This window comes from Gossypium arboreum, chromosome 1 (genome assembly GCF_025698485.1).
Source record: "Gossypium arboreum isolate Shixiya-1 chromosome 1, ASM2569848v2, whole genome shotgun sequence".
Classification (NCBI taxonomy): Eukaryota; Viridiplantae; Streptophyta; class Magnoliopsida; order Malvales; family Malvaceae; genus Gossypium; species Gossypium arboreum.
The window spans coordinates 34,086,401-34,099,340 of NC_069070.1; the positions used below are offsets into that span (position 1 = coordinate 34,086,401).

The window sequence follows — 12,940 nt, forward strand, 5'->3', positions numbered from 1 at the left end:
ATCCTACTCCTCGTCCTATGTACGATTATGTCAAGCCCACTGTAAATGGGGCTGAATCGAGTATTGTGAGACCCACCATTGCTGCGAATAATTTTGAACTGAAGCTGAACACTACTTAGATGATTCAACAATCTGTTCAGTTCAATGGTTTTCAAGATGAAGATCCAAATACTCATTTGACTAACTTTTTGGGAGTCTGTGATACTTTCAAGATAAATGGCGTTTCTGATGACATCATTCGCTTACGATTGTTTCCCTTCTCATTGAGGAACAAAGCTAAACAGTTGCTGAATTCTTTACCACAAGGTTCTATCACTACATGGGATCAAATGACCAAGAAATTCTTACTAAAGTATTTCCCACCGACTAAGATAGCTAAGTTAAGGAATGATATCTCTTCCTTCGTGCAGATGGACTTAGAAACCCTATATGATGCATTGGAGAGGTATAAGGATTTATTGAGAAGGTGCCTTCACCATAGGTTACCTCTATGGCTACAGGTTCAATCCTTCTATAATGGCTTGAATCCTTCAACTAGGCACTTAATTGATGCAGCAGTCAGTGGTACTCTGAACAATAAAACTCTTGAAGAGGCTTATAAGTTTATAGAGGAGATGTCACTAAATAATTATCAGTGGAAAGTCATAAGGACGAAGCTGACAAAAGCAATCGGTGTTTTTAACTTAGATGCGGTCACCATGCCATCGAATTAGGTAGAACTTTTAAATAAGAAAATTGATGGTTTATGTGTTTCTACACAGGTATATCCGGTGATGCAGTGCGAAACGAATGGAAGAGGAATGAACAATCCAGAATATTTACCCTACGGTCCTAACACAGAGAACGAACAAATCAATTATATGGGTAATAATTCTAGACCTCAAAACAATCCTTACAGTAACACCTATAATGCAGGTTGGAGGAACCATCCCAATTTCTCTTAGGGTGGTCAAGGAAATCAAATAGCGTAACCCCCTCCAAGCTTCCAATAACAACCTTACCAGCAAGAGAAGAAGCTGAACCTTGAGGAGATGTTGACGAAGTTTATCTCAGTGTCAGAAACCTGCTTTCAAAACACTAAATCAGCACTTCAAAATCAGCAAAAAATGATTCAAAGGCTCAAGAACCAAATAGGCCAACTTGCTAAGTTAATCTCAGAACGACCACAAGGTAGCTTGCCTAACAATACCGAAACTAACCCAAGACAGCAACTTCATGCAATTACTATTTGAGATGAAGAAGGGTTAGTTGAATCTTAATCATAACCGAGGCAAGAAGGTGTGGTAAGTAACAGTAAGGTTGAGGTAAGCCAGAATGAACAAAAACCGGTTAGTAAAGATTATAAACCCCGAGTGTCATATCCTAAGGCAACGAAGAAAGACCACACGAACGATCAATTTGATAAATTTCTTAAACTTATGAAAAAATTACAGACTAACTTACCATTTATTGAAGCTCTTTCATAGACGCCCAATTTCGAAATATTTTTAAAGGAGCTTTTGGCAAACAAATGGAAGTTAGATGATTCATCTCATGCAGAACTAAATACAGTGTGCTCATCCATTTTGCAAAATAAACAACCCAAAAAATTGAAAGATCCAGTGAGTTTTACTATTCCTTATTTAATTGGTAGTTTGAATGTTAAAAATGCTTTGGCTATTTTAGGGGCTAGTATTAATGTCATGCCTTATAAAATGTTTAAGCAATTAGGTCTCGGGAAACCCAAACAAACTGGGATGACTATTCAATTAGCAGATAGAACCATTAGATTTCCTAGTGGTATTATTGAAGATTTTCTTGTCAAAATTGATAAATTCATATTCCTAGTTGATTTTGTTGTTTTAAACATGGATGAGGATAGTGGCATACCTTTGATTCTAGGTCGGCCCTTTTTAGCAACTGCTAGAACTATTATTGATGTTGGTACAGATGAACTAATACTTTGTGTAGGTGATGACACGATTACACTCCAAGCTCGTGATTCTGTTGAGACATCAGGTGATCAAGATGATTATATGAGTTCTGTTAATATGAGTAACCTTATGGCTCAAACTTCTTTGCAGGAAACCCCTTGGAAAAATATGATGGAGCCATATTCCAGCCCATGCGACAAAAACAGAACAACTCGTGAAGAACAAATGTTATAGATCGATGAACTAGACGAATCTCAAAAAAATGTGATGGAGCCACATTCCAGCCCATGCGACAGAAACAGAACAACTCATGAAGAACGAATGTTATAGATTGATGAACTAGACAAATGGCGGACCCATGTTAAAAAGAAACTTAGAATACACGATGCAACGCCATGATGAGCATGTGGATGGAACAAACAATTTAAGGTTGGAGACAAAGTACTACTAGATAAAACGGATCCTTGAATTGCCATTTTTAGAGCTTAATACAAACGAAGCAATTTATTTTACAGTACTGAATGTCTTCCCATACAGTACAGTCAAGGTAACTTATTCTGAATTTGGCACTTTTACTCGACTCAAACCTTATTTTGATAATAGAATTGATAGTGAGAAAGAGAAGTTTCAAACTCCATAAACCACCATAACCGTGCGAACACGAGGTAAGTCGAGCTTAGACTTTAAATAAGCGCTTCTTGGGAGGCAACCCGAGTGTTAACACTGCTAATTTTCTTAATTTTATTTCATGAACACTGTTAATTTTCTTAATTTTATTTCATGTTATTTTAAATTAATTAATTTTCAAAAAAAAAATGTTTTTGACCTACACGTCTTGGACACACGGGCATGTCCCAAGCCATGTGCACTAAAAGGGGTTCGACAGTGAGTTACACGGCCTAGCAACATAGCCATGTGACTCACACGGCCTGGACACATGGGCGTGCTCTTGTCCGTGTGGATCCTGGGACTTATTTTTTACAAAAATCGATAGAGACACGGCCTAAAATAATCCATACGACCTGGACACACGAGCATGTCCTAGGCCATGTAAAACCTGGAACTAATTTTTTTATTTTTAAATCAAGTCAAAGAGTTACACGGGTAAGGCACACGACCATGTGTGAGACACAGCCGAGCTACACGGGTGTGTTGGATGTCACACGGGCGTAGGAGAAGCAAAGGAGGTTGAAAAGGCCAGGCAACACGGCTGTGTGTGCCACATGGCCTGAATACACAGGCGTGTCCAAGGCCATGTGAAGACTGGGCTTGTACTTTTCAAATGCACAGGGGTATGTGACACGTTTGTATGGCCCAACACGGGCCGTTACATGACCGTGTCCCCCTTTTTAACCCCCAAACCCTAACTTTTTCCTTGTCCTTTCATCTTTCCCAAATTTTCAAGCACCAAAACCCTAGCTATCGTTCCCCTTTCTTTCCTTCGCTACCGTCCTTCCACCCTTTGAGCCACGCACAAGCCGTTCCTCTCTTCCCTTTCTCTTTCCCCTTCCACGACCCGCCAACCACACCCTTCTCTTTCCTCTCAAACTAGCCACACCACCCCTCCCCTGGTCCTCCTCTTTCCATGACCACAACTCTCCTCTCCCTTCCTTTCTCTTTTCATCATCTCCTCAACCTCGACCCTTACAGCCGCTTTCGTCTCCTCGCCAGCCGCCACCGCCATCTTACGGTTGGTCACCCACTGTTTGCTCATTCTTTCTTTTTATTTTATTTTATTTTTATTTATCCGGTTATTTGTTTATCATTCCTTTTTATTTTATTCTCTATTCTTCTTATTATTATTAGTTATTTATTTTATTTTGCTTTGATTTTAGTTTTCTTTTAAGTTTTCTTTATTATTTTGTTGCATTCTATTCTATTGACTTTCTCATTATTTTTCTTATTCCATTTGGTTTTGTTCTGTTTATGCATATTATTTTTAGTTTAGCAAAATTTTGTTTTAGTAGTTTATTTTAGTTTAGTTTGATTTTTACAGGCCTCTTTTTATTTTTAGTACCATTATACTTGCCTGGTTACAACTATGTCCTATGTCTTTGGGTATTTTTGAATGCTAATTATTTTTTTACAGTCCGATCACTATCGATTTCTTTAATTCATTTACTTATTGATGTTACCTTCGATTATTGCATAAGATATTGGCTTGCTTCTATTTTGTTCAATTTGTTTGTCTGCTTTGTTTTGTTTTAATACTTGATTGTTCGATTTTCTTGTAGATTCTTCATGACGAGCACTCGCAGCAAGTCCCAGGTCAGTGCCCTCGCTTCAAAAAATCGTAAGACATCTGGTGCGACCTCCTACTCGAGTGCCTCCACTGAGGCCCGCCACATTTATCTTTAATTTTTAGTGGGTCTCTAGGAGGAATTATTTTAATTACTTTGATTGAGACCACTCGGCCTAGGCCGATGCAATGATTGGGCCGCTTCGGAGCAGGTCCACCTAACAAATCACGTGACCATAGCCCCGTGGGACCGATTTTTCTCCATCATCGAGCCCACCTATTTGGAGCTGACTTTGGAGTGTTGCTCGACCTTTACTCTCCAACATGTGATGATGACTCATGATGAGCTGGGCACCATTACTTTCAGACTTGGTGGCTTGGTGCGCCATATGAGTGTCCCTGAGTTAGGCGGGCGCTGCTTTGGGACTATACACTGAGGAGTTTATAAGTGCCGAGAACTTCCTCCGCCTACATCTACACATTCACTACTCGCCATCTAGTTGTTGGGCAGATCTTACGTGAGTATGACACCTTATGGCTCGAGTCACTCGAATGCGACTTCTCTTTCTACAACTTCACTATATATCCATGCCCTTTTAACTCATACTTAGACCGGTCGGAGAGAAAGCACCGGAGTCGTCAGTACTATTAATGCCTATTTTCTATGGAGTATGGCCACCAGGCATATTTTTTATTTAGCATACTTGATCGTCCTAGCCTTCCACCATCAGACAGACCGCAACAGGAAAGGTTCTATCTGTTTAGGCCCTTATGTGACTCAACTAGCTTGACATCTCTGTCTCCTCGACACACCGGAGCAGTCTTCTATGCTTATACTCGCTGACCAGATGTCCTCACAGGGAATCTCGAGCATGACACATATGAGGATGATCGAGCGGCGTCGTGGAGTAGAACCTCCTTAGTACCGATTACTTCATTCTGACTCTCAAAATGAACCCAATGACTTCACTGATGATGTCCCCTTCCATCACGAGGATCCACCTCATCCTCCACCTCCGAATCACCATCATGTTTCTTCTGTTGCTACTTTAGTATACCTCTCTGATCGATTCACTCACTTTGAGCAGCACTGCTTTTAGAGGTTCGATAGTATTGATATGACATTGCAACAAATCTATCAGCATCTCCATATCTCCTCCTCAACGCCAACGACTCACGATACCGACGCTTCTAATGATGAGGACCGTTGAGTCTATTTGTTTTATTTTTTATTTTTTTATTTTTATTTTTATGTTTATTTTTATTTTCTTAGAGTTATTTAGTTTTTATCTTTTGAACTATATTTTTATTTTTTATGGTTGTTTCTAATCGGGTTATAATCCTTTAATCTTCTTCACTATTTGTGTTTATTTTCTTATTAGTTTGCTCGAAATCATGCACTACATCTAGATTTGTCTACAATTTCGCTTTTCACTATTCTGGGGATTTCATCCAATATTCAGGGTAGTTTCAGTTTTCTCCTTCTTTTATGATTTTCTATTTATATTGTGATTATATATGCTTGTACATTGAGGACAATGTACATCTTAAGTGTAGGGAGGTTATTTATATAATTATTAGAAAATCCTTGAATTATGTCTTCTGCTTAAGTAATTTTCTCATACTTATTTTAGAATGAATTTTTATCAATTTTTTTATTTTTATTGATGTGTTTTAGATTAATTTGCTAATAATTGTGTATTGGTTGATTTAAACTTTAAGACATGAGAGGTTTGTTTTTAGAATTAAATATTTTGGGTTGTTTCCTTGAATAAAGTTTGAGATTTGCAAGATTGACATCAAAAACCATAATATTTTGTGAGATTTTGAGCCTTTAGAGCATACATTTCTCTTTCTCATTTTATTATTGGTTATGAGTGTGTTAATTTGATTTGTTATTCTAGAACTTACTTCGATTATGCATGTCAATACCACACCTTTGATTTGATATACTGAGATGATAAAAGAACTTAGGTTTTAACCCACTTATCCCATAAAAAGCTTACCTACATAATTAACCCTTAGTAAACCCCATTGAGCCTAACTCACCGTTTCTTGATTTACCTATCAATGTTAACTCATAACTCATTTTTTGCTCGTTGAGAATTTTTCTCATTTTATTGACTACCTTTTTGTCGAGACTTGATTTGGTTAATTGCCTAATTAAAACCTTTTATTTAATTTACTGAATTATTTCTTATTGTAAAAAAAGTATAAAAAATTGAAAAAAATATACATATATATTGATTATTATTTAGTTCTATGCTAATTGAGTTTGAACAATTAAATTCATATTTTGAGAAGAAACTCATGTTATTCTTAAATAGTTTTCTATTGATGTATTTTTTTTAATTCAGCGTTTGTTTATTTTTCTAGCTTGGTAATTTATAAATTCGATCTCTATTTTAACCTTCTTTTTCAACCTTTCTCCACACCTTTAACCTAAGCCCCATTACAACCTCTTAAAGACCTTTTAATTTGTGTATCATCTCATTTTATAGTGGTGGAGATTTGATTTTCATGTAAGCCTATGGTAATGACTTTTCATGTTTGACTATTGAGTGCTTATTCTTGAACCTTCAACACTTTGAGTGATTTGAGTGAATCTTTAGTAAGGATGTTGATTCTTGTTGATTTTGAATTAAAAGAAATTACTTAGATAAAGGGAAATACCTATGTTTTCATGCTTTAAAAATGTTTGACTTGGATTGTTTGAATATTTAGTACTTTTTTAGTTGAATTATCAATGTATGATTATTTGCGAATTATGACGAAACATCATTGATGAGAATTATGAGTTGAGAAAGATTAATTTTAATTGTGAGTTGAGGATTTTGGTTGAGGACAAGAAAACGCTTAATTGTTGGGATATTTGATAAGCTGTAAAAGTAACATATTTTAATATCATTCTTAATGCATTTTTGGATGATTAATGATATAAATTAGTGAATTTGATGCTCCTAATCCTTTAAATTCATGTTTCTATACTTAGGAGAGCATTTAGGAGTAAAAGAAGTTAAAAACGAGCCAAAATCAGACGAATAAAGTTGTTTCCAGGATCCACACGGCCTGGGCATTCCCACACGGGCTGGCCACACGCCCATGTGGTAGCCCATCTCGATATCACACCCTTTTTCCCAAACACGCAAAAAAAAAACCCAATTTTTAGGCTTTCTAAGCATTTTAAAGTTTATAAATATTGATTAGAACAAGATATAAGGGGGCACTCAAAGAAGATTGAAGAAATCACTCGAAGAACACCATCGGAGCCAACTCAAAAGCAGATCTCCTTCAAGATTAAGGATATCCTTTCAACTTATTTCGAAGTTTTATTGAACTTCTTTATGTCTTGTGGTTTTGCTGACTTTGAGATATTTCTATTTCATATTATGAACTAAATTCCCTAGATACCTAGGGAAGATGAAACCTATGATGAATCTTATTATTTGATTTCTGATTTACATGATAAATACTTGATTCTTGTTCTCAATTATGTATACTTATTTCGTGTTTTAATATTTTTGGGATATTAATTCATGTTTAATAAGCTTATTTCAGTATAGCAAAAGTCCTTGTTTAAGAGTAGATCTAGAATAATTGAGTGGAGTTACATGCAATCCTAGAAATAAGACGACATAAATCTACCGGATTAGAGTCAAATCTAATAGGGGAATCCATCGGTCGAGTTAATGCGATGATAGGGGTTTTAATTAGAAAGAGATTTCAATTAATCAACCTAGAGTCATTTGTTCTTACTGTCAAAAGAGATATTAACATAATTTAGGGATTTCTATCGATCAAAGCACAAGTGAATAACTCATTTAATTCAAATTCTGAATAATAGATGAAGTTTAGATGGATTTTTTCCTGGGTATTATCTTTCTCATTGGTTATATTCAATTATTTTTTCCTTTTGATTCTCTGCTACATTCTTAGTAAATTAGTTTAGTAAATTTAGATTAAAATAAATCATCCCAATTTATCGGTTAGATAATAGAAAAATGGTAAGTACAAGTACTTTTAGTCCTCGTGGATACGATATTCCCTACTCAACATAGCTATACTATTGTTTGATAGGTGCACTTGCCTTTATCATAATTTATAGTTAGTTTAGTGACCATCAGTTTGTTAGGGATCCGCATATCTGATGAGTGATGATAGAGCTCACTTTTACATTTCATAGCTCAAGTGTCAACTTATCTATAAATATGATTACGTGTATTGTGATATATGTGTAATGTGATGAATGTCTAAATGATTATGTGGTTTCCTATGCAAATTATCTTAAAATGTATATATGTGTAATGTGATGTATACCCAAATGAGTGTGTGGTTACTATGCAAATTATCCTAAATTATGAATATATGTGTATTGTGATATTTGTTTATGTGACATGTGACTATTATGCAATTTATCTATAAAGATGTTTTCGAGTATTGCGACATATGCTTCAATGTTATGTGATTATATGGGTATTGTGATATATGCTTATATGTTAGGTGATTATATATGTAATATGGTATATGCTTGAAAGTGAATATGTTTGCCATGTATAAGAACTAGAAAATAATGCACGAGTAAGTAAATTATGAAACTAAAGTTGGAACTGTTGAGGTTGTACTATATGGTTGTTTCGTTAATGCTTGATGAATTGTTTGCATTGTAGTTATTCTAGGCATTCACCGAGCTTGTTAAGCTCACCCACTCCCTTCTTAAAGTGAGCAAATTAGTTCTGTACTAGTGCGAGCGATGTGGCTTTCCAAGGGGTGACCCAAGAAATTCCATTTTCGTTATTCGTAGGTGTTTATTATTTGGTTATCTTTTAGGAATAAGGCAATCTGGTAGTCTTTGTGCTAATATTGAATATGATATTTTGAGTTGTCTCCATGATTTAATTATTCTTAGAATTTTGGGATTTATTTCGTAATATGTTGACTATTGCTCAAATTTGCTTTTGATGTTTGGAAATATTATTATGGTCGTTTCGGTGTTTATTTGATGTTGATAGGATAGCATGTTGAACTGGTACAAGTTGGAATGACTTATATGCTTAAAAATGTTGTATTTTTTGGGTCTAGAGCACAGGTATCGATATTCATGTTTTAAAAATGATATCTCTGTATTTTTAAATGTGTAGAAAAATAGAATAGAGATTCAGTGTCAATATCTTATCTTGAGTATCGATACTCTAGGAAGAATTATCAATACTTTGGCAGGGGTACCGATAATTTTCGAAGTTTGGGTTATTAAGAGAAAAACAATAAGCAATTTTGGTACCGATTTTTCAAGCAGTATTGATACCTCTTGAACAAAATACTGATACCATGTCTTTAGTATCGATACCTACATTGATGTTTTGAGATTTTACTAAGATGGCCTCTATGCATGTTTAATTATTATTTTAAGGCTATTTGATTTATGTTAACATGTAACGACGATAACTAGAGCTTAAGATAGACTCTAAACCTGTTCGAATGTTAAAATGCGAAACGATTCGGTGAAAATGAGCTTTTTCTTGGTATGTTTGACATGAAACAGTGGTGTGGCACCTTGATATTTGGGCTTGGCGACCAGGCCGGGTATGGGGTGTTGCAATTTTGGTCCGAAAAGTTTAGTAATTTGATGGTTAATTAGGGTACAAGGACTAAATCATAAAAATCGTAAAGTTAATTGCTATTGGTTTTTATTAGCTTAAATGCTTAATTAGTAATTTTTTAAGGTCTTAAAGGAAAATCACCACTTTCTAATAGTATTGGACAATTAGTGGCTAAGTTTTTAGTTTTTATATGTTAAATTATATTAATAGTTAAGTAAATGATTAATTAAATCATAAAGTGAATATGGTCATCATCTTTCCGCATTTTATTTCTCTTCATTGAACGTTCAACTTAAGAGAAGAAGCCATTGTTGTTCGATGGAAGCTTTCAACCCTTACATGTGAACATATTTAAGGTCTAAACAATAAAACGGTTGAAGTTTGTTAAAGTTACCATTGATGAATTTTAGATTTTTTTGATATAAAATGGTATATTTGAAAGCTAAGAGATGTTTAAAGACTATTTTGTTAAGTGATTTTTGTTAGTTTTACATTTAGGGACTAAAATGAGAAGTTGATAAAATTAGCATCAATTTTTGATAAATTCAAATTTTTATGGGCTGTAGAAGGGTACAATTGAAACTGGAATGAAAAACGAGGTTCAATTATGAAAGTGATAGTTGTTTTGATTTTAGGGACTAAATTGAATAAAAAGTAAAACTTTAAGGGAATAGTGAAAAATAAATAAAAGGTGTCATATACATGAAGTGAGATTATTTAAAGTGTTTGGAACTAATAATTGGAAATAAATTACTATATAGATCAAGAACCAGTAGATAATCGAGGAAAAGGGAAAATTACAAATTAGTCATTGACACTTTTGCTTTTGTTGTTTGCCTTAGTAAGTCCATACAGTAATGTTCTATGTATTTTTGTAATTTTTTTGTTGAATTATGTATTTTTGGAATGTTTGAATGTATAATTAAATGTGGCAAATTGGTACAAAGGTGAGAAAATAGATTGAATTGAAAAGTGATATACTGTTACATGTACTAACCCCAGATGAACATAAGATAAGATACTATTGGCATGCCAATAAGGTTATTTTGTGTACTGTACGGGTTTGACATGAAATGAGATGATAATATATGTATACACTAATTGTACAGGAATCCAGCATTTGTTGCGGATTATCAAGTTATATTCATAGTTATTCAAGCGTGTTTCTGGGGGAGAATGTGTAGCCAACGAGCTTGGCACTCAGTGCCCAGGCGTGTTTTTGGAGAGATGTTTAGCCTACAAGCTTGGCACTCAAAACCCAGGTGTGTTCTTGGATGGTATAGCTTGTTTGAGCATTCAAGTGTGTTTTTCATGGATAATCGCATATTGTATCTGTTCATTATTGTTCATCGTGTAACGCCCTAAATAATTTATTTATGTTTCTGTAAATCCTGACATAAATATGTATCTGCTTCAGTTATTAGGTGTTTTGGGTGTATATATGAGGTCTTAGGTTTAAGTCCTACTTTTGGAAAATTCTGTTATTTTTTATTCTAGCCTTATTCCTGCTAAGTAGGCTTATGTTATATTGTTTGTAAACTCATATCAGAATGAGCTGTTGGTTCGAGTGGTAAGGAGTTAGCTTGCTGGAGGTCTTGTGTTCGAATCCTCACACGAGCATGGATGTTAATTTTTGTCTCGGTTGTCTAAGAGAGTTTGGATGGGTTTGGAAGTCTGTCTAAGTGGATGAAAGACTGGGTAGTTGGGATTGGGTTAGTAGGAGATTATGCCTAAAATTAGGGGATTGTGGGTGTAACACCCCTATCCCGTAACCATCGCCAGAATAGGTAAGGGGCATTACCGAACTTGTAACTCACGTCAGAACAGTAAAATTTTGAACTTTTTCTTGAATTAAAGATCGTTCATTTAAATAAGTACTAAGCACAGCCAAAGGTAAAATTTAAACTTCACTAAGTAAACATTCAAAAGATGCCATTTTCGCATGGCTTATATACATTAACCAAAAATATTCTTCCGCCACTAGTCTATTCTATACATGCCATAAAATAGTTCTAAACATAGCAGTAACAAGCGGTGGATACTGATAGTGTGACTAGTTGCTAACGATCCCCGAGCCTGTAGCTTCGTAATGAGACCTATAAGACAGAGGAAACAGAGTAAACGGAGTAAGCATTACAATGCTTAGTAAGTTTTAAGCAGTGTCAACAGATAACAATCAAATTATAACATAGTTGTTCGTATTTTTATTTCACTCTTCCTTCGGGCATACCATCCCTTTACCGAATATGCACATCTCATCATATACAATAGGCAGATAAACTCTCACATAAAAGTGAGCTCATGTGACATAAATATATCGTATGATTTCACATAACCTCTCACACTAATCCGATGTCACATAATCATAGGAATAGTCCCATAGATTGCTCTCGTATGCATCATATATAAACTTGGAGTACATACCTGTTTAAACCTTCGCATCGAATATATTTATAAGCAATTCTTATTACGAAGTCTTATAGCTTTAACCTCTACTCGAATTATCGGTGAGACCTTTAGCTCAGACGAAATCTCCACACGAAGTTATCGGGTCTTACCCGGACATACTCTCCACACGTAGCCATCGGGTCTTACCCGGACATAATCTCCACACGTAGTCATCGGGTCTTACCCGGACATAATCTCCACACGTAGTCATCGGGTCTCACCCGGAATATATTTCCAAGTTTCATGTACATTTAATCGCATGTTACAACATTCACATTAGCCATTCGGCTTTACCACATATTCATATCTCATACATATTTCACATTAGCCATTCGGCTTTACCACATATACATATCACACATATATTTCACATTAGCCATTCGGCTTTACCACATATACATATCACACATGTATTTCACATTCGCCATTCGGCTTTACCACATATACATATCTCATATATATTTCACATTAGCCATTCGGCTTTACCACATATACATATCTCATATATATTTCACATTAGCCATTCGGCTTTACCACATATACATATCTCATACATATTTCACATTCGCCATTCGGCTTTACCACATATACATATCACACATATATATATGTTTATCTTGTACATCAATTTCAGCCATAGCTTATAAGCAACTCAAATAGTTTCATCAATGTTTACAACAAATTCACATATTCACCACAAGCTGTTTTCCTGAGCAATAGTCACTAAATTATTTATAACTAGA

The 12,940-nt window shown here is 35.0% G+C and overlaps 1 non-coding gene across 1 annotated transcript; it reads right to left on the bottom strand.

The window, feature by feature from the left end:
* Window positions 1-377: 377 nt before the first annotated feature.
* On the bottom strand, window positions 378-484 carry LOC128281940 (small nucleolar RNA R71). The gene has a single exon (XR_008272233.1). It is a non-coding gene; the product is annotated as a small nucleolar RNA R71 (small nucleolar RNA).
* Between the last annotated feature and the right edge of the window lie 12,456 nt (window positions 485-12,940).